The sequence below is a fragment of the Canis lupus genome, chromosome 1 (assembly GCF_048164855.1).
Source record: "Canis lupus baileyi chromosome 1, mCanLup2.hap1, whole genome shotgun sequence".
NCBI classification, from domain to species: domain Eukaryota; kingdom Metazoa; phylum Chordata; class Mammalia; order Carnivora; family Canidae; genus Canis; species Canis lupus.
In genome coordinates, this window is record NC_132838.1 from 40,755,326 (window position 1) to 40,782,985 (window position 27,660).

The 27,660-nt window shown below is 40.7% G+C and overlaps 1 protein-coding gene and 1 long non-coding RNA gene across 3 annotated transcripts in view; one reads left to right on the forward strand and one right to left on the reverse strand.

Moving 5' to 3' along the window:
• Positions 1-27,660, forward strand: part of UST (uronyl 2-sulfotransferase) — a 291,838-nt gene that overhangs the window by 242,778 nt on the left and 21,400 nt on the right. The window lies entirely within an intron of this gene.
• LOC140634025 (uncharacterized) overlaps positions 145-27,660 on the reverse strand; it is a 76,649-nt gene continuing 49,133 nt past the window's right edge. Inside the window, exons 2-3 of the long non-coding RNA XR_012031591.1 lie at positions 5,467-5,543; positions 145-5,012 (exon numbers count right to left, since the gene is read on the reverse strand). This is a non-coding gene — a long non-coding RNA (uncharacterized lncRNA). The remainder of the gene's footprint in view (positions 5,013-5,466; positions 5,544-27,660) is intronic.

The following is a 27,660-nucleotide window of genomic DNA, read 5'->3' on the forward strand; positions in this document are numbered from 1 at the left end:
ATGGGAACCACCGTTTGATACAGTATCTGGGCCCTATTTCCATTTGACAAAGCACTCTGGCGTATTAAATTCTAGCAGTAGAATAGGTAGAGGAGCAAATTGAAAATGCAATTATGATTTTATTCTAACAAACGGAGTGGTTTCTAAATAGAAGCAAGAAATGGAATATTCAGCAGAGCAATTGCAAAGGTTGCTCATAGTGTCACTGTAAATATAATTACTCTCAGAAATCCATCATTTATTTTTCTCATTATTACTTTATCCTGAGAGAAAGGCAAACAACATTGTTTCTTTCCGGCTCTCCCTAATCTACTGCTGCCACAACAAGCCTTGCATACTTATTCACTGATCTGTTTGTTGTCTTGTTTTGTCATCCTGAAATGGGAAGCTGTCTTCTGCTTTATAGAAATGAGGAGCAGACTGAAAGGCCACCCCAAACACAGCCCTGCTGCCTCCCATTGGACCTCACACCACACCTGCATCATTGGCAGGTGCTGATGCCCATGTGAACTGACCTTTGCCCTAGATCTTGTCACATAAGGTGGCCCTGCCACCACCAGGGGTTTGCAGGAGGAACATGGCTGGTGGGTGGATGCTGTCCTAGTGTCTCAGCTCCTTTATTCAGAGATGACGTACCTACACATGGGAACATGACTGCGAACCTTCACGTGTACCCTGCAGGTGTGTCTCCTCAACAGGAAATGTGGTCTGAATAGCTAGAAGCATAATAAGCCCTAGTCACCTTTTGAAACTAGGCCTTCCTTTGACCCTTCAACAATGGGCAAATTAAAGGATTTAAAGAGCCATGCCATGACCAATTTTTAGCTCTGTAAGATAGCATAAACTCGAGTCTTTGTGCAAGGTGGGGTCTTACACTAAATTAGACTTTTTTGAAGAAAAGGTTTAGATTATTCATTGTTATTTCCACTCTTTGGCTTTATCTTGTTGTAGAGCATGCATGTGTGCATGAGTGCGTGTGGGTGTGCACATGTTAGTGTGCATGTATGTGTGATACACAGTAGGAGATAAAAGGTGAACGAAATCCTGCGGACACGTGGTCATCAAAAAAAAAGTGAAGGCACTCTTGTCTCAGCATTTGAGAAGAGTTTTGGTGAGTCTACATCACATACATCGTCTGTCCTCAGACCAGGAACTGGTGTCATTCACAGGTGCCATAGCCCTGCACGCGGAAAGTCAGTATCTGGGGTGTGAGCCTGATAATTTAGGTGAGGGTATTTTTATCTTTGTTCTTCTTAAAAACAAATAAACCGCAAATCAAAACCTTAAGCCCAAAGAGCCCGCTTACCTGCTGTTGTCAGAATCTATCATCTTGACCTCTTAGCTGTTTTCTCCATTTAGATATGTGCCTTCTCAAAAACTGGGCCTTGGTCCATGATCTACAAGCATGTTAATTGAAGTAGAACATATTTCTGAAAATTGAGTTACTATTAGCTCTTTTGACTTTAGCCACCATCTTTCCACCTATAATTTAAAGATTTTCATCCTTTTGAGTTTGGTATAGCAGTATATTAAATACTCTGAAGCTTGCTGCCTTAGAGATGGTAAGGGTTTTCTGATACTCCCATGTAGTGGGATGAGAGGTTTCCCTAGGACCGGAGCCAACACATGACCAGTTCACACCATCCAGCTGTATTAGTGGTTAAAATAGTGAAATATGGCTATACTGCGTGCGGCGACCACCCTCCAGGTACACCTGCCACCCTGGCTGCCCCTTACCACCTCTTCCCCCCATCCAACAGTAAAGTAACAAAAGGGGTAATTCATGGGCATAGAATCTTCAGAACTCTGGCCTAGCTGGTGAACTCTGAATTCAGGTCCTGGGTGAACTGGTTGCCACATACTTTGAATACCACCCCAGTATACCTCTCTCTGCTGCCACACAGCCTGCATTGACAAATTGAACCCTGGAGTGATTGCTCAGGACTTTCCACCATGTTTTGTAGTCTCTTGGGCATCTTCTGGAGAGATTTGTGGTGACATTGAAGGCCAAGCAGTTCCACACTTGCTCTGTTTCAAGGAGTGCCACATCCTTGGGGACCAGGGGATGGGAAATGAGCATCCACTCCCAGCCCATTTCTCAATATATTTGAGCCTCTATGAAGCTGAAGCACCTGTACTGTTTTCTCATGACCAGCATAAGAAAACCACATGTTGGTGTCAGCCAGATTAAAGGAACAGTGGCCACAAGTCATTTCTGTGATTTCATACCAGAGCTGTCTCATCAGCACATTTTTAGTCTAAATCCTTGGATTATGGCACACTAAAATCATCACTCTTGCCCTTTATTAAAGAATCTTATAACTGAATAGCCTAGAGAACAAAGGGAAGAAAAACTAAAACCTAAGATACTGAAGGATCTAGTGACCCTTAAATCATCATAGATTAACTCCATAGAGCTGGATTGAGGTGCACAAACTTCACTGGCACTTGTCCTGTTATTTTTTAAAATGCAGGTGTGTGCTGATTTTTAGTAATTCCCTTCCAGCAATACAAAACACATTGAGATCCGTTTCACTCCTGAAGAAAAAGCACTAGTAGCAGTAACTGTGTGGGGTGCCGGTAAAAATAGTAATGTCTGTTTGTCAAACGGGTTGTCACTTATTCTAGATAGGAATGATATTCCTTAATTTCCTCCAAACAGTACTACTTGTTTCAATAACCCACCATATAGGGAAGTTGATAACTTCTCTACATAACTGCTTGACTGTTTGCTCCCACCCTGTTCATTTCTTATTGGAGAGTATGCTGACAAGTAAATTTGGCTCCTTCCAAAAATATTTGAGAAACTTAATTTTTAGGAATTAAAAACAATAGCTTTTTAAATTAATGTTTGCATTCTGCAGAGACCCATTTAGCATATCTCAGAAGAAATTTCTAATAGTAAGCACTCAGAGGAAAATAAAAAATGAATTTTAGCATGTGAATAACCAAGAGACTATGCTCAGATGTTTCTTTTTTTTTTTTTTTTAAGATTTATTTATCTATTCATTAGAGACACACACACACAGAGGCAGAGACACAGACAGAGGGAGAAGGAGGCTCCATGCAGGAAGCCCAATGTGGGACTCAATCCTGGGACTTCAGGATCACACCCTGAGCTGAAGGCAGGTGTTAAACCGCTGAGCCACCCAGGGATCCTGCTCAGATGTTTCTTACAAGCCTGGGGAGCAGTTGCTGATGTGTAGGCAAGTACCCCGGGAAGGGGTGCGGGGCACTTAGTAAATACCACCCAACCTTGGTTTGAGTTTGAATTAGGGAGAACCAAGCCCCAGACAAGTGTACAGGGTAAGGCAGCCGACCTCACTTGTTCAGCCTACACAGTCTGAATTGTTTATTGATTAGTCTTAATTGTATTTGCTCATTATTTTCAAAATAAGAAACTGGAGGTGGCCCAGAGAAATGGAAAGCCTTCAATATATGGAAGTAAGGGCACCTGGGTGGCTCAGTCAGTTAAGCGTCTGCCTTCATCTTGGGTCATGATCTCAGGGTCCTGGGATGGAGTCCTCCCTTGGACTCCCTGCTCAATGGGGAGTCTGCTCTGTCCCTCCTTCCTCACTCATGCTCACGCTCTCTCTCTCTCTCTCTCTTAAATAAATAAGTAAGTAAGTAAGTAAGTAAGTAAGTAAAATACTTTAAAAAGAAAAAAAACAAAATGTGGAAGGGACAGAACTCACATGTTCCTAAGCCGTGAGTATTTTGTTCATGCTTTTTCACCTTCGCTCTTATAAACTGACACACTGTGAGCCACCAATATTTTTCTTAGTCGTAATTTCTTTAGGAGCTAAAATCACAGTGGTGTTAGGAGCCAAAATAAATAAACAAATTAAATAAAGACAGAGAACATGTGAATATCTGTGATAGGAACATTGCTTAAATGAATGTCCCTTGGCTTGGCAAATAACCGAGCTGTTATAGTTCAATAGCGCCACCTAGCACCCAGACGTTGGAACTGTATGAACTAACATTAACTCCCATTACCTTTCCCCTGCCTGGAGACTGGAAAGTTGATGTGTCCAATTCTTTTCCCTTGTATTTTAAATACTTTCCATTACTAACATTACATCAGCATTCATTTTCAACTTTGTTCCATTATAAATGTAAACATTGGCGCCACAGTAGGGAATTTCCTAGACTTCTGTGGGCTGCTTTGAGACTCTGGCCACCAACTATTACAAAGGAAAAATGTGTAATTCCAAACAAATGACTTACATACTAACTCTGCAGAGTTCATTCATAAACTGGGCGCTTTGGGGTTTTTTAATATTCTTATTTAAATATTTTTAGAAACAAGATAGAGTACAAATTTAAATATTCTTTTACTATGCTTGAATGCTATTTTGACCTCTCAGTAGGAGTATAGTATGTATTCTGAGTCCGTGTGCATTGCAGTATTCAAATCTGAGGACATTTACATAGAAAATAATAGCAAATACGTAGAAGAGGAAATTTAATATAGTATGCTATAGGGAAAATTCAAGTGTTCATTCATTAACAATAAAAATGCCAGATTGGTCTAAAACAAATACTAAGTGATTAAAGCTTTGCCTCTGTATCATAAAGAACAGCCATTCTTTAAGGGAAGAACACTGAGTTAGGAGTTACAGGAGCCTCTAGTCCTCTTTTTTGCCAGGGTTCTGTCCACACGACCCAGGGTAAATGTGTATTTGGTGGCTGATCTCTAAAGGCTGACTTATTTTGATACTAAAGCATCAAGCAGAATATTTGAAGGCTGCATGTCCTACCTTTGTTGGATAGCACAATTATAGGGTACTTCCCCTCCCCCAAGCACAACAGTCCAACAGTCCCCATTGCCTTGCTAATTTCCAAATTAAACGATGGTGGCTATCGCCACCTAGAGGACATAACAGAATCCTAGATGGAGGGATATTGGTTCAGAAGCTCCTCTTCCCTATAGGTAATGATATGGAGGTGGCCATCTCAAAGTCTCTGGTCACGGTGTCCATTCCTTTCTTTCCGTACAGTATACGTTTCTGTCAAGAAAGCGGGATATCATAATGGTTAGAGCACAGAATCTGGAGTGGAGAGCCTGGCTGCTAAAGCTGCTCCTTCACTGCTGTCACCACAGGCAAAGTAGAATCCCTCTGAGCCTCGGTCTCCCCATCTGTATAAGATGCATGAACAAGGGACGCCTGGGTGGCTCAGCAGTTGAGCATCTGCCTTTAGCTCAGGCATGATCCCAGATTCCTGAGGTCCAGTCCCACATCGGGCTCCTTGCATGGAGCCTTCTTCTCCTCCCTCTGCCTGGGTCTCTGCCTCTCTTTCTGTGTCTCTCATGAATGAATGAATGAAATATTTTTTAAAAAGATGCATGAACAATATCTACTTCACAGGGCTGTCATGAGACACAACTGATCGAATCCATGTAGAGCCTTAAACCCAGAGCTTCACATATGATAAGAGTTCAATAATTAGCTATTCACTTACCAGCCACATCATAGGAGAAAAACGGGGTCTGTGTCTATGAGAAACAGGACATCATGTTGTCTTTGTAACCTCTACATCTTGAGAGAAAGAGAATATATGATGAGCCTTGACTTATTTTGACAGTTACAACTGACCTGTAAAATTGTGCACCTTTAGGAAATAGTATTTCTGATTTAGGAGGAGGGAACAATTACATTCTGGCTAATATTCTATTTCTGTAACAAGTATAGGGAATAAGTGTATTGGAAATATTACCACAGTGATGCCTTCAGAAGCTGAAAACACACATCCTCCAAGTCATTGAGGATTTTTTTAAATTATCCGTTTTTATACCTCAACTCTTGCCAGAATTATCAGGGAGTGAAGGTTTCAACTTTAAAATGAAAGCCTCTGTTGAAATATGATTGGGGGTAATTACCATTAACTTGTGCTGAATGTCGAATTTTTCAGACTGCTATATCCCATGATATTTAGTAGATATAGGTTGGGTGTCCAGAGATTTAATGGATGTTATTCTAAGTAAGACCCTAAGATTAAGTTCTTGAAAAACTTTCATTTGTGCAAAATTTTTAGATTGCTGTTAATAAGCTTCGTCCAGCAGGTGGCAGTGTCTCCACTTTCTTAAGGACGTGCGTGTAGTTTCCTCATACAGTTTGCATCTGTAGACAGGAGTTTACATAATGCCTGAACACAGATGTATAATTATGCCCAGTTTGGGGACTAAACATGGAACCCCAGATATCAAAAGGATTCCAAGTACAATTGGTTGCAGTAGTCCAAACTACATAAGAGGAGAGCCATTGGAGTGGGGGTAGAGGGAGTTTTACAATCCAATAACTTTATGTGGGTTAAGGAAATACATATTGTAAACTCTGGTTTTGTAAAAATAATCCATCATTCTGCAATGTCTGGATTAAACAGATGCTGTCTTTAATCTTTAATTTCCATTGTTATTTGCCACTTCCTATTGCTTTTGTGCTACAATGAAATTCAAAAATATTCTGGAACCTGATAGAGACACAAGTTATGGCTGGGAGGAATTCAGGCTATCCATTTACAGAGACCAATGAAGTTGTTTAAAGAACTCAACTGTCATTTATAAAAATAGGACCCCGCTTGCTACTGGCTCATCTGCCATCAGTATTCTCCACCAATATTTGTTTGTTCACCAGCCATGTCCTGGGCTCAGATATTAATCGTGTTGGTACTAGATTATGTGTGTGTGTGTGTGTTTATGTTTGCATCCATTCATGTTCAAAGAGCTAAACTCCTTATTATAGTGCAGCCAGCTCTGAGTGAATAGCCTTGGATCAGAAAAGCAGTAACAGTTCCTAAATAATAATAATTTGCATAGCAATTTACAGTTTATAAAGCACTTTCATATAGATCTCATTGGATTCTTCACAAATCCTCTGAGATTGAGGAAGATAAAATTTTTGTCTCATTTTCTAAACAAGGGAACTGAGATTCAAGGAGATTGAGCCACTTGCCTGCAGTGGCCTAAGTCCTAAGTGACCACAGACATTTGAGCTTCTGTCCCAGGAATCACCACTGACACCATAAACCTGTGATTCTTTATAGTTAATCACTAACTCAGAGGTTAGTAGGTATTAAGCATTCCTAGTATGTATTGCAGTTGAAGGTAAGAGCTTAAAAATAAAATCCAGAGGTTATATTTATTTAACATATGGTCTATGCACTAAGGAATATGATGTCAGAAAATGTCAGATCACTAAGTATTATCATAAGCCAGTGTATGATAATCCACTAGAAGAAAATGGATCCATTTGACAGCACCTGATACCTTCATGGTCGGGGGTGGGAGGTTAAAAGGGAACTTAGTGCTAGACCTTTAAAACAGTATCTAAAAACTAAAACTGAATACCTGTAATTGTTTCATTTGTAGCTGCTGAGTAAATAGTTTGAATTAACATATAAATATGAACATTCCTTTAAATGAACTCCCAGACACTTAGGGTTTTTCAGTGAATGCTTGCTGAAGAGAACTCTGTAACCACAGTAGCTTTATTTACTTATAAGGACATCACTTTTTTACAAAGACTAAGCCTTCAGGGGTGTTTAATTGATTTTATGAAAGCTATATTTGCAGCATTGTATATATACATATATATGTAATATATTTGTAAAAGAAGTATATGTATACTTCTGACCCGTTTCAACTATCATTGTTCATTTTGTTGAAAATAATAATTACCTTGAATTATGTATATTTAAATGTATTTGTGTTTTCCACTTGCTAATTAATTTGCCTTAGTACCATCCCTCCTCCAGGAGAAAGCATGTTCAGTTTTATTATTTAAGAATAATGGGAAAATAGGACCTAATTCACATTGATTTTCTAGTGATAACTTTCCAAAAGTATCTCTCTTCTGTGAAAAACTAGCATTTAAATAGCAGATATAACCTAAAAATACCAGAAAAATTCTACAAACATATTCGGCAAATGTTTGAGTGTCTGCAATACGCCAGTTTTGGGGAAGGGTGCTACAAAGATCAAGAAAGCCTGAAAGCCATCACAAATTGGGCTGGGAAGTACTTCCTAGTGAAGATATTTGTGCCAGGCCTAGAAGGGTTCTCATCAGATGGTTGTGGAAGGAGGCATTCTAGGTAGGAAAATAACATGAGTGTAGGCAAAGAGGGATGAAGGTGCAGATCTGCCTGGAATGCCGGGGTGCACAGGGGGATGGCCCAGCCCACATTGGCCCTTGCCTGCAGACCCTGCCTCTTGGAGCTGGAGGGCTTCATTCCTCATAGCTCAGTCATCCTGCTGCTGCTAAGACAGTCCCGCCCAAGGCAGGAAGAGTTTCAGCAGCCTCCACTCTCTGTGTGGTACAACCTGGAACTGAGTCACACATACTAATCTCAGAACCAGTAGCCAAGCCACAGTTGCCAGAGGGCCATGTGTCAAACTCCCACTCCCACCCCAGTCCCCTGCCCTCTGCCAAGGCTGACCACCACCCAAGAACCCCTCACTTCCTAGCAGTGTGTCAGGAGACTGCCAGGTCCCCATGTTCCTACCACTAGGGTTCTTCCTCCTCGCTCTCTTCCTGTCTCCCAACCTAAGATCCAAGCACCCTCTAGGCTGGGGGCACCCACTGGCTGCACGCCTTGCACTGTCCCAGGGGCCCCCACCACTTGTCTACAGACACCAGATTCAGCCTTTTGCCTACCCGCATGGACTTCCTGTCTGTTACCAGTTAATCCCTGACCCAGGTCTGAGCTAGGTGGGTCCCCAGGCATCCCCAGCTGGAAGCCCTTGGGATCATCCTTCCAGAACCGTCACCCTCAGCCTCTGCCTCCCACACTACACATCCCAAGAAATCGATCTCCTCTGTGTCCCAACCTCATCATCTGGAGAACCCCAGATGCCCCCTACTGTGTGGCTAGGCAGAGGAGTGTACAGTTTTCTTTCCTATGATTCATTTCCCCAAACAAAAAACTGCCTAACAATATCTGGGTTTGTGGTGAAGGTACCGGCGTTCTTCTGTGTTTAAAGGTGAATTTCTTCTACTTGAGAACTTAATCACTTCTACTTTGAGCAGTATTTAGTTGAGCTTGACAGGAATATGCTTTGCACTGAGTAAGAGCATTACTAAGGGGGAGGGCAGATTAGTCACCAGAGTCTCAATTTTTGGATTTCCCTGATAACTCCACAGAGCTAAAATGCTTCTACAGCCTGAGCAAAGATTAAAGAAAGACCTGACCCCCAGGGGTGATCGTTGATCTTCATAAAAGACCCTGTGATCTTACTAATCTTTCTTGCTCAAACTGCCAAGGTCCCTGCCCACACTACAGATTCATGTGGTGATGTGCAAAAGGCCCAGACAGAGCATTTCAGAACTCTCTTTGTACCCTTGGCTCCTGGCCTAGCCTCTCTGACATTCTTTGCTTATAAAATGTACCCCCAGCTGGGATGAAGTACAATCCTTACCCATTCTGAATGACTCAACACTTTACAATGGAAGCTTCTATTTTTGTTCAGCTAAATCTTTTTCAAATAAAAATATCATCTGATTTTTTTAACATTTCAGGCATTTGTATCAACATACAATGCTCTAACTTTTCACATCTTGCAAATAGTGTTGAACTGTGAGAGAATACAGTGAAAAACTGAAAACATACCTGTCCAAAGATGCACAAAACATTGCTGCCTTTCGTGGTTCCTTGTGGGTTATATTAAGCACATTTATTTCATTGTCCACCATCCCATGGAGAAATCCAGCATAATTCCCCACTGATGAAAATAGGAAAGTTTTGTTTGTCAAGTGGAAGTTTCAGATACTCTGACCGGAAAGACTTAGCTCCCAGTTTTCACCCTGTGCTCATAGGGACTTTTGCTGTATTGTCACAGCCAGACCCTGGTTGAGCTATTTTTCAAAAACACGTGTTCCTAGAATTTTATTTCCCTGTTTTAAAACTATATTTATTAAAGTGGTGTGTACATAAAGTTAAAAATCCAATAATGCAAAAAGATGTATAATGACAAGCAGCAGCTTCCTATTCCAACCATACCCATCACAGAGTTGGATTTTCCAGAAGCAAATGCCTTGAGCACAGTTAGCTGTTACTTCTGATAATCACCACACTACTTATAACTAGTATGCACAGGCTACTATTTCTTGATTGATTACTTCCAGACATTATTTAGTTTTCTTATTCCATCACCCTCAACTCTACTTCCTCCTCTGTCCTCCATTCTCCTAATATGGTTATATCCACATTTTAGATGTGTAGTCCTGTTTATATTACTGTGACTACATACATTTTATTGGCTGCTGATCCAAGTAGTACACCATGATTATATTTCATTTCTTGAACAATTTATTGTTTTTCCTGGAATTAATTATTGCCTCAGTTTTTTTAATTTGTTTAGATTTATTTGCACCTACCAAAATTTTTCATATATGCTGTCACATCCATTGTATCAATACTATTTTTGATATTTTCAATATTATTACCAGATAAGAACATTAGTTCCATTTGCCATTCCTACCTCCCCCACCCCAAGACCCCTTCCCTTTTTCCCACCCAGAGCTCTTTAACTTCCTACTTCAATCTGAGCTGATACTTACTCAGAATCTCCCTGCAACTTCTCTTTAACACATTTCTGTGTTGGGTTCCTGGTCTCCTGAATTCCAAAGATCTTATTTCTTGATTTAATCATTCATTTTACTTCAAGATATTCTCAAATTGCTTCCTGATATAGATGGGTGGAAGATACATTTATTGAGTCGTTGAATGTCTAAAAAGCTTAATGTTATATTTCACTTCTTTCTCTATGACTTTCTCATTCTCATTGTCTCTCTCTCTCTTTCCTGGGGTCTTCTCTGTATTCTGGTTATGAAATTTTACAGTATGCCTCAGTTTGCTGAATACTCAAGCTTTATACATACATACACACACATATACACACACACACACGTAAGTTTTATATATGTGTGTATATATATGTATATAGTTACTTTTTTCAAGTTTTTTAACATACAGTGTTTTATTATTTTCAGGTGTACAATATAGTGTTTCAGCTACTTTATATATCACCTGGTGCTCATCACAAGTGCAGTCCTTAATCCCCCTCACCTATTTAATCCATACTCTACCCCTCTCCCCTCTGGTAACCATCAGTTTGTTCTCTATAATTAAGAGTCGGCTTCTTGATTTGTCTTTCTCTTTTATTCCTTTTGCTCATTTGTTTTGTTTCTTAAATTCCACATATGAGTGAAGTCACTTGGTATTTGTTTTTCTCTAACCGACTTATTTCACTTAGCATTATACTTTCTAGTTCTATGCATGTAATTGCAGATGGCAAGATTTCATTCTCTTTTTCAATAAGATTTTTTTTTTATTATTTATTTGAGAGAAAGTGTGCACACATGAGTGGGGGTGGAGGGGTGGAGCGAGAAAGATCAAATCTCAAGCAGACTCCACACTGAGTGCTTAGCCAGATGTGGGGCTTGATCTCACACCCCTGAGATCATGACTTGACCTGAAATAAAGAGTCAGATGCTTAACCAACTGAGCCACCCAGGTGCCCCAAGATTTCATTCTTTTTATGACTGAATAATATTCCTCTATGTGTGTGTGTGTGTGTTTGTGTGTGTGTATACCATATACCATATCTCCTTTATGCATTCATCAATCGATGAGCACATGGGCTGCTTTCATAATTTGGCTATTGTAAATAATGATGCAATAAACATAAGGGTGTGTGTATAGCTCTGAATTATTGTTTTCGTATTCTTTGGGTAAATACTAAGTAGTGTGATTGCTGGCTCATAGGGTAGATCTATTTTTAACTTTCTGAGGAACCTGCACACTGTCTTCCACGGTGGCTGCACCAGTTTGCATTCCCACCAACAGTGGAATTCCTTTTTCTCCACATCCTCACCAATACCTTTTGTTTCTTGTGTCATTGATTTTAGCCATTCTGACAGGTGTGAGGTGAGATCTCATTGTAGTTATGATTTGCCTTTCCCTCATGATGAATGATGATTAGCATCCTTCCATGTCTGTTGGCCATTTGTATGTCTTCTTTGGAGAAATGTCTGCTCTCTAGACATTTCTTTAGGTTGGATCATTTGTTTTTGGGTCTTGAGTTGTATAAGTTCTTTATATGTTTTGGGTACTCACCCCTTATCAGATATATCATTTGCAAATATCTTCTCCCACTCCCTAGGCTACCTTTTAGTTTTCTTGATCGTTTCCTTTACTGTGAAGTTTTTTGTTTTGATGAAGTCCCAATAGTTTATTTTTGCTTTTGTTTCCCTTGCCTATGGAGACATATCTAGAACAAAGTTGCCACAGCTGATAAATGGTTATTTTCAAGCTTAAAACTCATGTCTTTTCTTTTTCTTTTTTTTTCTTACATGATTTTATTGCTACCATTTTCTGTTTCCTTTATGAAATGCTGTTGGTCAGATATTTGAGCCCCTGGATTCATTTTTTTCTATTTACTTTATTATTTTTGCCTCTCTTAGTTTTCATCTCTTCTACTTTTTCCCTCTGGAAGAGTTTCTCATTTTCTATTCCATTCATTCTGCTGAATATTCTCTTTTCTAAGAACTCTTTTCTAATCTTTTTTCTTCTTATATAATATCTTTTTCTTATTTATTGAATGCAACATCATCTTAAATCTCTGAAAATTATAGAGATTTTTTTTTTTTAATGTTTTCACCTATCCCCTGCATTGCCTCTATTTGCTCCAGGTTCCTTTTTACTATTTTGGATATTTGGACCTCTCTTTTTTGGACTAAGGTCTTTCTTATGGTAATCTTTGTCAGAATTTATATTAAGGGTGAACCACTAAAAAGCTCATTGGAAATGTTGTGCAATGAGGGAGGCTTATCAACTAATGGACTCCACTTGGGCTGATCAAATAATAATAGAAGTTTTGCTGGAAAAACATTTTTTAGTGATTGTAGGTCCTTTTTTCTCTGGAGTTTGTTCAGTTTCCCCACTGAAGAATTCTCAGAACATCTGCTTGGGGGATGGGAGGTGAGGTGGGATAAGAGAGTGGAGTGAACATCTGGTGGCTGGTGTTGGAACAGGAGCTGAAGGTCTACGTTCAATGCAACATTCACTTGGTTGTTCTTATATTAGCCCGCACTCTTCCCTTCTTTCCTCTGGGTTAGCAAATTAGTCTGGAGCCTCTGCCCAAATTCTGTGGAGACTAATCCCACAGTTCCCAGGATATGAGGAACTTCCCTTAGAGAGAGAGAATCATTGCAAGATACCTGGCTGCATGCAGCTGTGGAGGGAATTTGAGGCCCAACTGCTTCATACCCAGACTGCTTACCTCATATCCAGCTCTCCCATCTGAGACACCTGGCACCCCACTCTGTCTCTCAGGGGCGGAGCAAAGAGAACTCATGTCCCCTGAGGTACGTCTTCACTGCAACACTTCAGGTGTGCTCCTCTGCTCTGCCTCATCCAGTGTCCTCCTTCATCAGCTTTCATCTCCCAGCAAGTGGTTGAGGTCTGTTTTCCACCAGTATCCTTCTCCAGTTTTGACATCCTTTTCCAGCTCTCCGTGGGACCTTGCATTCTTTGATAAGAGTATGATCTTTCACTGTCACTGTAGATTTTCAAAGGAGAGGAGTTGGAGGCATGTAATTAGCCTACTGCAGTTGCTAAGACTTGTTCTAACTACCTGAACTTTAAGATCCTGCTACTGGTTTTATGTTAGGTACATTACAGCCATTTCTCTCATTACGTAGCCGCAATGTGACTTGGACCATCACACCATCTTTAGCAGCTGTATCTGGGGATTATAGTACTGGTGGGATTTCTAAAGTAAAGCAACCAATAACTAGACCCCTTCATGGTAATTTATCAATTAAATTCCATTGGGTTTTTACTGAATGATGTTATGATGTTACTACAATGAAGTTCCAAACTACTGTTTGAAAAATTACCTTGAAGACAAATCAAGGCCATAGTGGAGATCTCTTTGATGGGAGATAAAGCAAATTCTAAGAACTGATAAAAAGACACTCTCATTGTCAGAGGCAGAGCGTATGACCACCCAAAGATCACGTTCCATGGAACTTGGCGGAAACAGGTGTCTCCATTTCGTATGCTGTCATGTGTCACTTCGGGGGGATGTGTCTCCTTTAACTTATGCAAGGAGAGTGGCAAAGGCATCCGGATGGGAGAGTCGAGGCCCTCAGTTGGTGAACGCTGTCAGTCAGCTAAAGTCCCAAAGAAAAGCAGCCATTGAGGGGGTTTCTCAGCAGCAGCTGCTTTAGTAACAGTAGCAGCAGCTCATATAACAAATGTTTCATGACGAATGCAAACAAAAGCCAGCTCTGAAATTCCAGCCACGCCATGTCCGAGCCAGTTCAAAATCGTATAACCACTCTGTTCAAGTTTTTCCCCCTCTCTAAATGCATTCCATATGAGCCGTGGTGTGGGACTGCTGAGTTCGCCTGCATTCACTCAGAAAGCTGTTTTTAAAGCCCAGACTGAAGGGAAAGTCAGTCAGTGGGAAAACAAACTCAAAGAAAACACTGGGACTCAGGTGTGGGAGGTGTGTTTGTTTTCCCCAGCCAGGCATGCCCCCCGGAATGGGGGTGGAGGCTGGGAATCCGTGAGCTGCCCTCTGCAGGGGCCTGGGAGTGTGACCAGGCTCCAGCAGGGCCCCTGGCTCTGCAGTGGCCCTGGCTGTGGCGGACCACTGTTTCTCAAAGTGTGGTCCGGGGACCAGTGCCAGTCCTCAAGCTGCTCGCTCCCAGCTCATGATAAGATAAGGGCAGGAATTGAGAGTAAGGCTTTAGAAACTTGGATGGTAATTCGGCATGACTGTGATCACTTTTCTCAAAACTCACTCATATTATAGTTTATAAAAGCATCAAACTGAAATAGATTATGGGGGGATAAGCCAGAGATTGTTTGAGAAACATTGCTGTCTATTCCCTTACTGTTGTGGGCTGCCAGTTGGAAGGTCATCCAGTCAACAAGACCGTACCTAAGGCATTTGAGGCTTATGAAGTGCCATGATTCTTCCATATGGTTTTGCTTTCTTGGCTTCAAAACTCAAACTACTGCTCCAAGGTAATGGCCAGACACCCCAACTCAAAGAGGTATGATACTTTGAAACTCTGCCTTCCTAAAGCTGGTGCCTTTTTGACCTTAAAACCTTTAAAAGTAGCAATTCACATTAGGATAGCACTTTTACAGTTAGCAAAGTACTTTGGAATTATGTTGGCTCACTTTTCCCTCACGACTCTATTAGGTAGTGTTTTGGGTTGAATTATGTCCCTTAACTAGATATGTTGAAGTCCTAACCCTGAATCTGTGCAGGTGGCCTTATTTGGAAATGAGGTCTTCACAGATACAAGCACATTAATATGTGGTCCTACTGGATTAGGGAGGACCCTAAATCCAATGGTCTTCTTATAAGGAAAGAAATATCCAGACGCAGGGAAGAAGGAAGGCCATTTGAGGATGGAGGCAGAGATGGCAGTTTTGCTGCCACAGCCAAGGACCACCAAAGATTGTCAGCAGGGATAGTCAGAAACTAGAAAGAACAGGAAAGAGTCTTCTCTGGAGTCTTCAGAGGGAGTATGGCCCTGCTGACCCTTAGATTTTGGACATCTAACCTTCCAAAAGGTGAGAGAATGCATTTCTGTTGTCTTAAGCCATCCGGTTTATGGCACTATTATGGCAGTCCTAGGAAACTAGGTATAAATCCTCCTCATCCCTATTTCCAGATGAAGGCCTGGAGGTTCGGTGATGATAAATAAGATCTGCTCGCTTTCAAAGCAGCTAACAAGTAGCAGAGTCTGGACTTGAACAAATGTGAGCACTGTCCTCTCCACCAGGTTATCTGTCTTTGTTGGATGAAGGAACTGGCAAAAAAAGAAATATTAACATTTGGAGGAAATTAAATAAGTGACTTTGCAACAATACAGTGAAATATCATGAGGCTATTGGTATTTTATTTGGAAGAATTGTTAGTGAAAAACAAAAACAATGACAAATCAGACATAATATCATATTTATATTATACAGTATTTATATATGTTTATAGTACACATACAGACACACACAATACGCTTAGAAGAACAAACTGGAAGAAAAAGGACACCAACAGATCAGTAGTTGTTAATTATACTTATGGATTCTAGATAGCTTTTGTTTTCTCCTTTAGACTTTTCCACATCGTCTACATTTACTCTAATAAATGTGGATTGCGAGTGGCCACGGTGTATTACAGCCTGGCCAAGTCCAGGCACTATGCCACGTGCTCTACATGCACATTGGTGTTGTCAGAGTGGCACGACGAGCTAGGTATGAAAGCTAGAGGAGGAAAAATGTCCAGTCAAAGGACTGTCTCAGAGATCTCACAGCTGGCGAGGGGCAAAGCCAGTCTGGCTCCAAACCTGTGCTCTCTCCACCATGTTTTGTGGCCTCCACTTTCATGCTCAGGGTTAAAAAAAAAAAAAGAGGCTGGTGGGAAGAGGGGACAGTTAAACAGTAAGGAATCAAGAAGAAACTGTCACTGTGGCTCCTTTGGGCAGGGCTTACACAGCCTAAGTTGTTTGTATGAAATAGAAGCATCATCCTTTTTGCCATTAGCTCTGTAGGAGCTTCTTGAAGACAGGGACCATGACACCTACCTTCCTAATTGCCCATGACAACTACTATAGAACACTTTAGAACACTTTTTTTAAAAAAATTCATTTACTTAAGTCATCTCTACACCCAATATGGGACTCAAACTCAACCCTGACATGAAGAGTCGCATGCTCTTCCAACTGAGTCAGCCAGGCACCCCTGGAACACTTTTCATCACATGTCTGCCTGGATTTCTTTTTCCTATCCTTATCTCCTTTCAGATACCCCTGCCTGGCAGATTTTGGGGAATACCACATAAAGCACAGTTACTCACCGAGCATTTCTGGGGCAAACACGTAGAAGGGCCTACTAAGGGACCAGATGTCCTCTCCACACAATCCCTAAATCTGAAGGCCAGTCAGAGCATGAGAAAAACTTTGATACTGTCTCTTTTTCATGTAGCCTTCTACCTTTCCAACTCAAATAACTCAAACCTTAACTATAAGATATTTAAGTCACTTTTTAAATAGATTATTGAAGCCTAGTTTTATTCCATTTATATCTCATACAGTTTCAGCACAGAATTTTAATTCTTATCTGTGTAATTCTTTGTTTCCATTATTTTGATCTCATGTTTATTTGTATGTTTTCCTGGAAAGTATCTCCAGATATTAGCAGATAAGCATTATAAAAGTAAAATCTTTTTTATGTAGTTCAGTACATGAAAGGCATTTGGTTCAGGCTGTTCTCTGGCATGCATCCCCATTAGGAGGCTGTGCCATTCCTCCGGAGGCTGATGAACTCAGCTCCATGGCACAGCTTTTTTAAGGGCTCAGAAGCATTCCGGTAAAGACTACCAAGACCTCCTCTTCCCAGATTCTTTTTTTATGAACTGAGTTCCCTATCTCCGGTGTCTTACTCATAGGCTATAGTAGAAACATTTTTTTTGCTCCGTGAATGAATGATGCACGATGCTTCTCCTCACCCTGAGATACAGTCCGACATTCTCATAAGAACTTGGGTAGCCATCGGTTGTACAAAAGTGGTCAAACATAAGGAAAGCCCATCCTTCCCAGAGAAGGAAATTTCCTGATAGGGAAAGGCAACTGAGTCATTTACTTAGCCAACGCTATTAGCAGACTTGCTATGGGCCAGGCAGCATGTGAGCACTTTATAGATATTAACCCAATTCATAGTCATGAGACTTGTCACTGTGGCTGAGTTCCTCCCTCCTTGGGGCCTCTGCTAACCACTGCCCCTATGCTCCCCTCCAGGAGGGCTCTTTTCCAGCTGATGCAGTTGTATGTGAAGAAAGTTTCCTCTTAGACCTTTAGCCCAGTGAGCTAGATCTAGAATGTCCTACAGGAGAGCAGAGAGAGAGGCACAGAGATAGGTGCATAAATCTGGACAATTTGATTTACAAGCTTTAAATGGCATTCTGAGGTTCATAGCCAAGGAAAGCTGGGGTGTTCCTGCCTTATGTCCCCTAGTCCACATTCCTTGCTCTTCTGGGGAGTGTCCCTCAAGAAGAGGAAAAGGAAGCTCCCACTGTGCTAGCCTTCAGTTTAATCATGAGGACTCTTTACATGATGATAGATTACTGGTGATGGTCTCTGGTCATTGTGAAATGCACGTGCCATTGTTTGGATGCCATTCAGTTTTGTTTCCCCTTCCCCGTAACTAGAGACCCAAGTCCCTCTCTCGGTCATGCCTTGCCCATAACCACAATGAAACATCCTTACTGTGAATAAATGAAGTCTCTGATATGCATCCTCCAATCCATCTTTCTAGATAGATTTCTCCTGCTTTGTGCCTGTCTCCAGATCTGCAATATTCCTATTCACCTTTCCCATACCCTAAGCTGCCTCCTCCACACTACTGGCACTTGACACCTGAACCATCCTCTCCCCAGATTAGACTACCATATGGTTCACTGTTCAGAGAACTGATAAATTATTCTAGAAGTATGAAGGTATTCATAGATGACAGTAGCATAATTTATCCTGCCTACGGAAATTTCTATTAATAATGGTAAGAGTAGCATTTAGAACAGTGCTATACACATTGTGAGTACCCACTAAAATTTGGTTGAATTAGTATTGTAGGCATTTTATAAGTGTTTTATGTGGACATCCTAATTTAATTCTCAGAATAACCCAATGACATAGGTACTTTTACTATTTCCATTTTACAGCTGAGTAAACTAAAGTTTAAAGAGATATATATGACACATCACTATTTTATAAAGAAATTCCCTAGAAAAAATCATTTTAGATATTTTTTATCACATGTACTGAAAATGATTTTAAATAACTTTTTGGAGAAAATACATTGTTTTATGAATAAATTTAATGCACCAGAAATATAGGGAGGTGATGTGAACTTCCATTGGTCATTAAGCCAATTCATTAGTTTGCATCTTTGGTGCTTCCTTCCCCTTATCACAATAGCGACTAAGACATGAGGTGAAATCTTGGTTGCCTTGGGGTATGGTAATATACTCTTTATCCCAGTAGCCTGCCATAGGTCATATAGCACCAGGATTTGGACCCAGGCACAACCACTACATAGACCTGTGGTCTAATGGGGTTCTCCTGAGAGGAGCTCACTGTCTACCAAATCCTCCCTTCCAATGACTGGTCTCTGGGAGAGTCTGACAACATGCCTATCCAGCTCAGCTGTGAACCCTACCACAGCAGAGTGAGCCCCCTGGGTGTGAGCCTTGACACAGATGGGCCTGATCTGATGGAGATCAACCAAGAGGACTATTGAGCTGGCTCTCAGTCAAAGGAATTGACCCAGTGGACTGAGGGTGGCCATCTTCTTTAGAGCCAGAATATAGAGCTGACGCTCCAAGTGGTGATGAAGTCTTGTGTTTGTTCAGGGTGATTTTTGGCTCTGCCCTACTTCTAGATTTCCACATTATAGCATAGGATATTGTTTGCCTAAGTATAATAGGGCATGTGAGTTGGTTCCTGGCATTAACCATGGAAGATTAGCTTACTTTCACCAACCCAGAATCAGCCCCTATGGCTATCAAGAAAGACCACACAACTCCCAGAGTGTCTATAAGTAGATACCAAACCACATGTGTTATTAGTCTTGATCTTAGACCATATTATTATTAACTTTGCTTTGGTTGAAAGTGGGCCCCATCATATTGTTAAAATAGAGTTTCACAGCCTTTAAGTGACTAGAGTACGTCACTTTTAAGATGTTTTTCTAAAAGAAAATGTTAAATCCCAAATACATTTTTGGCTGAATAGTTGGTTTTAATGGTCCAGAGTCAGAAACTGTAACTTAATTCCTCGTAAAACTTAAATCAATTTCATGAGGGTTCTGCTAAACAGTTCCCTCTGTTCAGCCTGCGATTTCTACATGTTCCTAACCCTTAAGAAATATTAGCATATTCTTCTAAAATGCCAATGTTTTTCCATTAAAAAAAAAAAAAGAAAGAAACAACCCTATTGTCAGTATCTGGCTTCTGTTGACATACGGTAGCATATTGTGGCCTCAATTATGGTATTGTGGTTATAGTTTCCCCTTCTCTCACTCCCTTTTTCCTTAGTATCAGCGAGGAAACATGGTGTTTAAGTAACAATTTGTATCTGTTGTTTCCTAAGTTTTCACGTTTTCCTTGTTGAAGGTGATGAGGGTGGGTGGGAGTGTTACTTAGAGTTCTCTATCCATAGGTAGAACTAGGTATTAAGCATGCATGGTGCCATCAATATCTCGTCCAGCCATGGGATTTATTGGTGAAATGGCGTCTGCTACATGCCTGTGGCTCCAGCCTTAATACCACCAGAGACAAGAATGCTGGGCCTCGCCGAAAGGCGGTAAGGCATCTGGAGAGCTCCGAAGATAGATCCAAGTCATTTTCAAGTTTGCTTCATAATGTCCTCAATAGTCTAATGTTTTGGGCACAAATAGCCAAAATTTCTTCCAGTAACACGTGCTTTGGATATCAGATTAAAGTGGGGCAGGAAACACTTGTGAGAAGGAATCCACCCAAATGAAAAAGACCAATATGCCAGCATCAAAGACTTAGTGTTTTGTTTTGTTTTGTCTTACAAAACGGAAAAAAAAAAAAAAAAGTTTTACCCTGTGGTGAGCTTGCATTGCTGAAATAATCATTCTCATCAACAGTGTGTCAAATTCTGTAAGCTGATAAGCACCATCCATTATTAGGTGTGGAACTAATCTGGTACTGTTTTCTGATTCAGAGAGAGTTAAGAGTTCTGAGGCTCAATTCCAAGGCAGAGTCTTTAGGTAACATGCGGATGTGTGGACAGGCTTTCCTGGCCGTTAGGGGATGTCATTCGCTATTTGGGGCTCAGAAACCTATGTATTTGAAATCCATCTTTTTTAATGAAACGCCTTTCTTTGGAGGGGTACACCTGTGTTCCTTATTTTTCTGTCAATTTCCCTTCATTTTTTAATAAGTTTCACAGTTTACTAAACACATAGCACTATAGAGAAGTATGAGGAAGAGATTTATTTTGTTCACAAACTCAATTCAGTGTAGCAAATATTTTTGAGCACCTGTTGTGTGCCCGGCCCTGCTAGGTACAGGAAGCATTCTCCAGGAAGTACTTCTTGGTGTGTGTGAGGGTCCCCAGGGGCACTATGACTCACTGATTTCAGATTACTGGGGGCCAGACATATGTCTCTCAATTACTATTGTTTCTTACAGGCCACAGTCAAGAAGTATTCAACAGAGAGTTGGAAAGAGATCTTCCTCTTAAATCCATGGAGAACTCTAACATAACTTAAAACATGCGTTAAAAAAAAAAACATGCGTTGGTCTGGAGAGAATAATTACAACCCTATTTATGCAGCCTGGAGTTTTACTTGGTGCACAAAATCCACTGATGAGTAATGGCCCTCTCCTGGAAGTTAACAAGAGTAGGCTTGAAGACTTCTTTCGATTGGGAACACGTGGCTGGTGTTCTAAGTTGGCCCCTCAGCCAGTCAACTGGCCACCATACCATTTCACAGGCTGAGGAGTTAGCTGAGCCTCTGAGGGCCTGGTTTATTCCACCTTGACCTCAACAGTCTAGTAGAAGGCTAACAACTGTTCTTTCACAAATGCTCCTCCTATTAGCAAGGTTTTCTTCTCTTTCCTGAGATGAGAAAGCAGTCTCAGGCCACAGGTTACCGACATGGGCTTTGGAGCCAGTAGAATTGGCTCTGAAATTAGCTCGAATTCATAGCAGCCCTTTGACCCCAGGCAAGTTCCGTAACCTCTCTGAGCTTCTGTTTCCTCATCTGAGAGAGGAGGATGAGTCCAGAGGCAAGATGGCAGAAGAGTAGGGGTCCTCAATTCTAGACTTTCCTGGATAACTTTCAAAACATCTTGAACACCTGTACAAATTCAACCTGAGATATAAAGAGGAGGATGATAACCTCCCAGAGCTATTCTGAGGATTCATGAAGATGATGTACTCATGTGCACATGTACAGTTTCCAAGGCACTTTTATGTCATCTCATCTGGTTCCTGATTTTCAGTGACCTGTATGGCAGGATTTGTAGTAAGTGCTCATGCTAGTCTGGTCTTTGAGTTTCAAAGGAAACACCAAAACAACTGTTCCAAAATCTGTTTGTCCTACTGCTAAGCTCCAGTATTCCCGGGCATGATTCGAAGTGGTGTATGGCATGAGGCCTCCACTGGCTTCAGCTTTTCTTGTGGTAGGGAAACTGTCCATTTAGTGCCTCCTGATCTGGGCAGCCTGACTTCTTGGAAGTGTCTCTGTTTGGAGTGAAGGAGGATTTATTTTCCCTCTGCATTATTTTGAAAATCACCTTGGAAGTCAAGAGCTAGACTTGTTTTCTAATGCAAATGTTGAGGTCACATGAAGTTGACTGACCACATCCTGTGGCACATTCCCATTTGCTCTGCTAGTTTATTTTTAATATAAACCAAGAGTAAAAATACATACACACCCCATCTCAGATGCAAATTGAAGCCAGGCGTTGTTTCCACATATCTGTGAAATGGAGTGAGTAAGCTAATGGGAAAAAAAAAATGGTGCTGATACTTAGTCATAGTATTAGTATTACTAGTACTACTAGTAGTTGCTAATGTCAAATGAACATCAAGTCTTTAAAAAGAGTTAGAGTATAGGGGTGCTTAGGTGGCTCAGTGGTTGAGGATCTGACTCTTGATTTCAGCTCAGGTCATGATCTCAGGGTCCTGGGATCGAGCCCCACAGGGGGCTTCACACTCAGCAAGGAGTCTGCTTGAGATTCTCTCTCTCCCTCACCCTCTGCCCCCCCCCCACTCTCTAAATAAATAAATAAATTTTTAAAAAAAGAAAGAAAAGAAGAAGAGTTACTATGTATAAGAGTATATGTAAGACGGTGCCATGATCATAGCCCGTATCTCTTTTGTGTGCTAGGACTAGGATTTTTAACACAAAGGTTCATTAGGGAAAGTCATGGAAACACATTTTAATAACCATTTAATAGGCATTTCAAAATGTAAAAATTCTCTTGGCTTTCTTAAATCTTTTGTGCTCTCCACCCCTCTACACCATTTTTGTGTAGCATACTCTAATCGATCTTAGGATTTTTCATCGATAGTTCTAACTTGGAGAGATCTCAGAATTTCTCTTCAAATGTGGGCACCAAGCCTGATTTAGGGGACATACACCAGTGCAGAAATGCAAAGCAAGAAGGAGAAACATGTTCATGCATCAGAATGTGGAATATTGTAAAAATGCCATTTTTCTCAAATTAGCATATAATTTAAAGAAAACTTGTTCTAACTTAAAATAGATTGTCAAACTCTTCTGGAAAAATAAACATGTGAGATGGCCCATGATTTTTTTGAAAGAAATAAGAAGAGATTTGCCCTACAGGATTCTAAAATATGAGAAAGCTCTTGGTTTTAATATAATGATGTAAAGGCATAAGCTCAGAGAGACAAGTCAATGGAAGAGAACCAGGTGCTAGTGTAAAAAGTGATATGCTATATGCTAAAGATCATTATGAAGGAAGAGTAGTGTGAAATAATAGGCTAAATGTTTATGGAAAAAAAGAATCTCATGTTATATCATGGGCCTTAATAAATTCCCAAGCGTCCTAAAGAGTTCTTTTTTTTTTTTTTATGAAAACAAAAGAAATAGAAGAAGAGATGGGTGACCATTTTTGCAAAGGTAGTTTTGCTAAGAATTTACTGAGTGTAAAAGCAATAAAACACATACAGTAGCCCCCCCCGCCCCCCATCCATGGGGATATATTCTAAGAACCCCTGTGGATGCCTGAAACCACAGATAGTACCAAACCCTATATGTACTATGTTTTTTTCTTATATAAATGTACTTATGACAAAGGTTATTTTATAAATGAAGCACAGTAAGAGATTAACAACAAGAACTAATAATAAAATAGAACAAGTATACAGTATGCTGTAGTAAAAGTTACATAAAGTGAGGGTCTCTCTCATAATATCTTATGGTACTATACTCACTCTTTTTCTTGTGATGATGTAAGCTGGTAAGATGTTTATGTGATGAGATGACATGAGGGGAATGACATAGGCATCATGATATATCATTAAGCTGCTGTTGGCCTGATGATATGTCAGGAGGATCATCTGCTTCTGGACCTTGGTTAGCCTGAGTAACTGAAACCATGGAAAACAAAACCATGGAAAAGAAGGGACTACATGCATAAAAAGGGAATACAAAATGAATATTCTTAAGTAAAACTTCAAAATAAACATGTCTGAAACATTTAAATGAACAAAAACACTTGTGACAATGTAAGCTATATGGTTGATATTTTATCAATATAAAAAGAATTTTTATAAATCTGAAAGCAAAACACCAACAGAAAAGAATGGTGAAAAAGAAACACAAATAGCCAACGAAAAAATATATTTAAAAATAAACCCACACTCACTAATAATCTAGAAAATGCACATTACAATGAGACCTAATTTCCTATTAAACTATTATTGTCTGTTAAATGGACTATCACTAAGCAATATGAGAGTCCTTGGTGGTGGGGAGAGTGCAGAATGTGCAGAAAAATGGCCTCTCAGGAGACTCCCCATTAGGGAGGCAAACTGGTATAACCTGGGGTAAAGAATAATGCATATAACGATAATATATATGAAGAGCCTAAAGAACATCATGGCCAACGGACTGGTAGAAATGTTCTGTATCTTGACTGTGCCAGTGGTTTTGCATGTATAGATAGCTGTCAAAACACTAAATTTTATGTTATAAATGGTTGTGTTTATTAAATCTAAGTCATTCCTTGATTTCTTGCTAGGGAAAAATGTTCACATCCTTTGATCCAGTCATTCTAATTCTAGAAAAAGAAGAGCAGATGAGTGCATACAGACTATCCTAAGGATATTCTTCACAGTATAGTTTACAACTGCAAATCAAAAATGGACTTTAAAAATAGGAGAATGACTAAATACATTTGGGTACAATCAACTGAAGGCTATCACATGGCTCAACTATTGAAATCATGTCTTTAAGAACATTTAATGACATAGACGATTGCTCAAAATATGACGGGACATGAAGTAGGGGGAAATGTATAACAAGTAGTAATAAAGTGGGATACTAATTTTACTAGAAAAGCCCTATAAGCACAGAAATAAAATGAAATAGAAATATCTCAAAGCGGGATGCCTGGGTGGCTCAGCAGTTGAGCTTCAGCCTTCGGCTCAGGGTGTGATCCTGGAGTCCCGGGATTGAGTCCCACATCAGGCTCCCTGCATGGAGCCTGCTTCTCCCTCTGCCTGTGTCTCTGCCTCTCTCTCTCTCTGTGTCTCTCATGAATAAATAAATAAAATCTTAAAAAAAAAAAAAGAAATATCTCAAAGTGTTCATAGTCATTAGCTGTATCTCTGGGCAGTGGGATTACCAGTGATTTTATTTCTTTTCCAGCTATTATCTAAAAGCATTTTTAATTTTGGAAAAGGATTATGAATTATAGGAAAATAATTGCATGGTCAGATATGCCTGACATGTGAAGGAGGAAGCAGGAGCGACACCCTCTAGAGCACCAAAGCATAGCAGCATCTCACAGAACTTCTGTCCTCTTCCCCATGCTTTTCTGCACACACAGTAGCCAGGGGCAAATAAAGAACATGCTTCTCTAGGGGGCAGCATAGATTCAGGCAGAAGGAATCTAGGCTCTAGCTTTCTGTCACTTCACCAGCCTCTCCCTAAAGACTTCTAACATCTTATCAGCAACTCTCCTTCGGATTCTATCAAACTGCCTTCCAAATTCTAGCCAACAATCCCTTAGTTACACACCCATGTAGGCAGGCACGCATGCACACTCACACAGCCCTTATTGGGTGTATATTAGAGCTGTGGAATGATGTGAGGGTTTCTAGTCCTGAAATACTAACATCCCATCTCTGGCATTTAACTCTTTAATAGTCCTGAAATTTTTATCTCACCATATGAACCATGGTATAAACACCACATCATAGGAATTGGCTTCCTATGCCTGAATCCTTGACCCCTGCAGACAACCATGCAGATATTTAAGATGGTTGAAGTGCATGAAGAAGGGGGCTTTTTTTTTTTATTGCAGCATGACTATCCTGAATCTGAAAACAAATGGAGGTAACTCTGCAGTAGCTGACATGCCTTCCTCCCCTCAAGTTGTAATAGTATTAAGATTAACTGTTTTCACTCTGCAGCTCTTTCCATGTACAGGGACTGAGATTTAATATGCAACCCTTCTTTGTTTTTAGTTGAGCAGTACAGATGGCACCCAATAAACTCTTCCTGCCATGGTATCTTGAGGTCATTAGTTTATTAAGTTCAGTAAGTGTGGACGTTCCAAATTCTGTGCAACCTCCCCACATTCCATAGCATGATTCTCAGGAAATGTTAAAACGACATTTGCCTCTTTATTTTCCCTCTTGACTGATGAGGATCCTTTTTGAGAGGTAGACAACAGCATTATTCAGGACTACAGTTCAGACTTTGCTAATATTGTTCAATAAAATATATTTTTAAAACTTCTTCGAAATCAAGTCCCAAAAATAAAAGCTACAAGCTTTTTTTTGACAATGTATTAACCATTACTATCACACCCCTGGTTGATATACATTGATCCTGATCGTTTTTTATAAAAGGAATGATTAATTGTACAAAAATGTTGAGAGTCAGGAGATGTATGAAAATGGAACGTGGTGGTGAATTGATAGGCCTTTTCTCCCATTTGATGGATTATAGTGTGACTATTTGACTATTACTAATTTTTTCCCACCTTGTTTAGAGTGTTTGTAAAAGCCCACATGCCAAGACTAGTTAAGGAGCCAGAGCCCAGGTGGCAGCTGGGCCAGAAGGTGCAAGCAACCCAAAGCCTGGGCACAGCAGGTGGCTGCGGTGTGGAGACAGATCAGGAAGGCGGCCCAGGGACAGGTGCTGGTGTTGGAGGGTGAGTGTGAAAGTGAGGGTCACCGCCCGACACAGACCAGAGTCTCTGTGGCAGAATATGGATCCCACCTTGAGCCAGAGATCTTCCCCAGCCGTATTCCCAGGGAAACATCCACGTTCAAGAACAGAGAACTCGGGATCCCTGGGTGGCGCAGCGGTTTGGCGCCTGCCTTTGGCCCAGGGCGTGATCCTGGAGACCCGGGATCGAATCCCACATCGGGCTCCTGGTGCATGGAGCCTGCTTCTCCCTCTGCCTATGTCTCTGCCTCTCTCTCTCTCTCTCTCTCTGTGACTATCATAAAAAAAAAAAAAAAAAAAAGAACAGAGAACTCCAAAACCACCTTCAGCCACACTCTTGTGTGGGGGATTCGGCTGGCTGCAAAAGATCTAGAAAGTCAGGCAGGACCCTCTATATACCCAGGGGACTTCACCAAGTAGTAGTTAGTATGCTGGAAGAAATAGGAAAGCCAACACAGAAGAGGGAAAGACCAGGGAATGGATCTGATTTTCCTAACACCAATTCCTGGGTACTGTTGGGTCTTTTGACACAATCTGAAATTGATCCTTTGTGCATTTCACATTTCGTTACGTAGCATGGCATGCCAGAAGAAAGTGAGTCTGAGTTGGTTTGGGCCAAATTACATAACCCCAGGAACAGGGCAGAGAATTGGATGGCAGCACTCCTGATCTCTC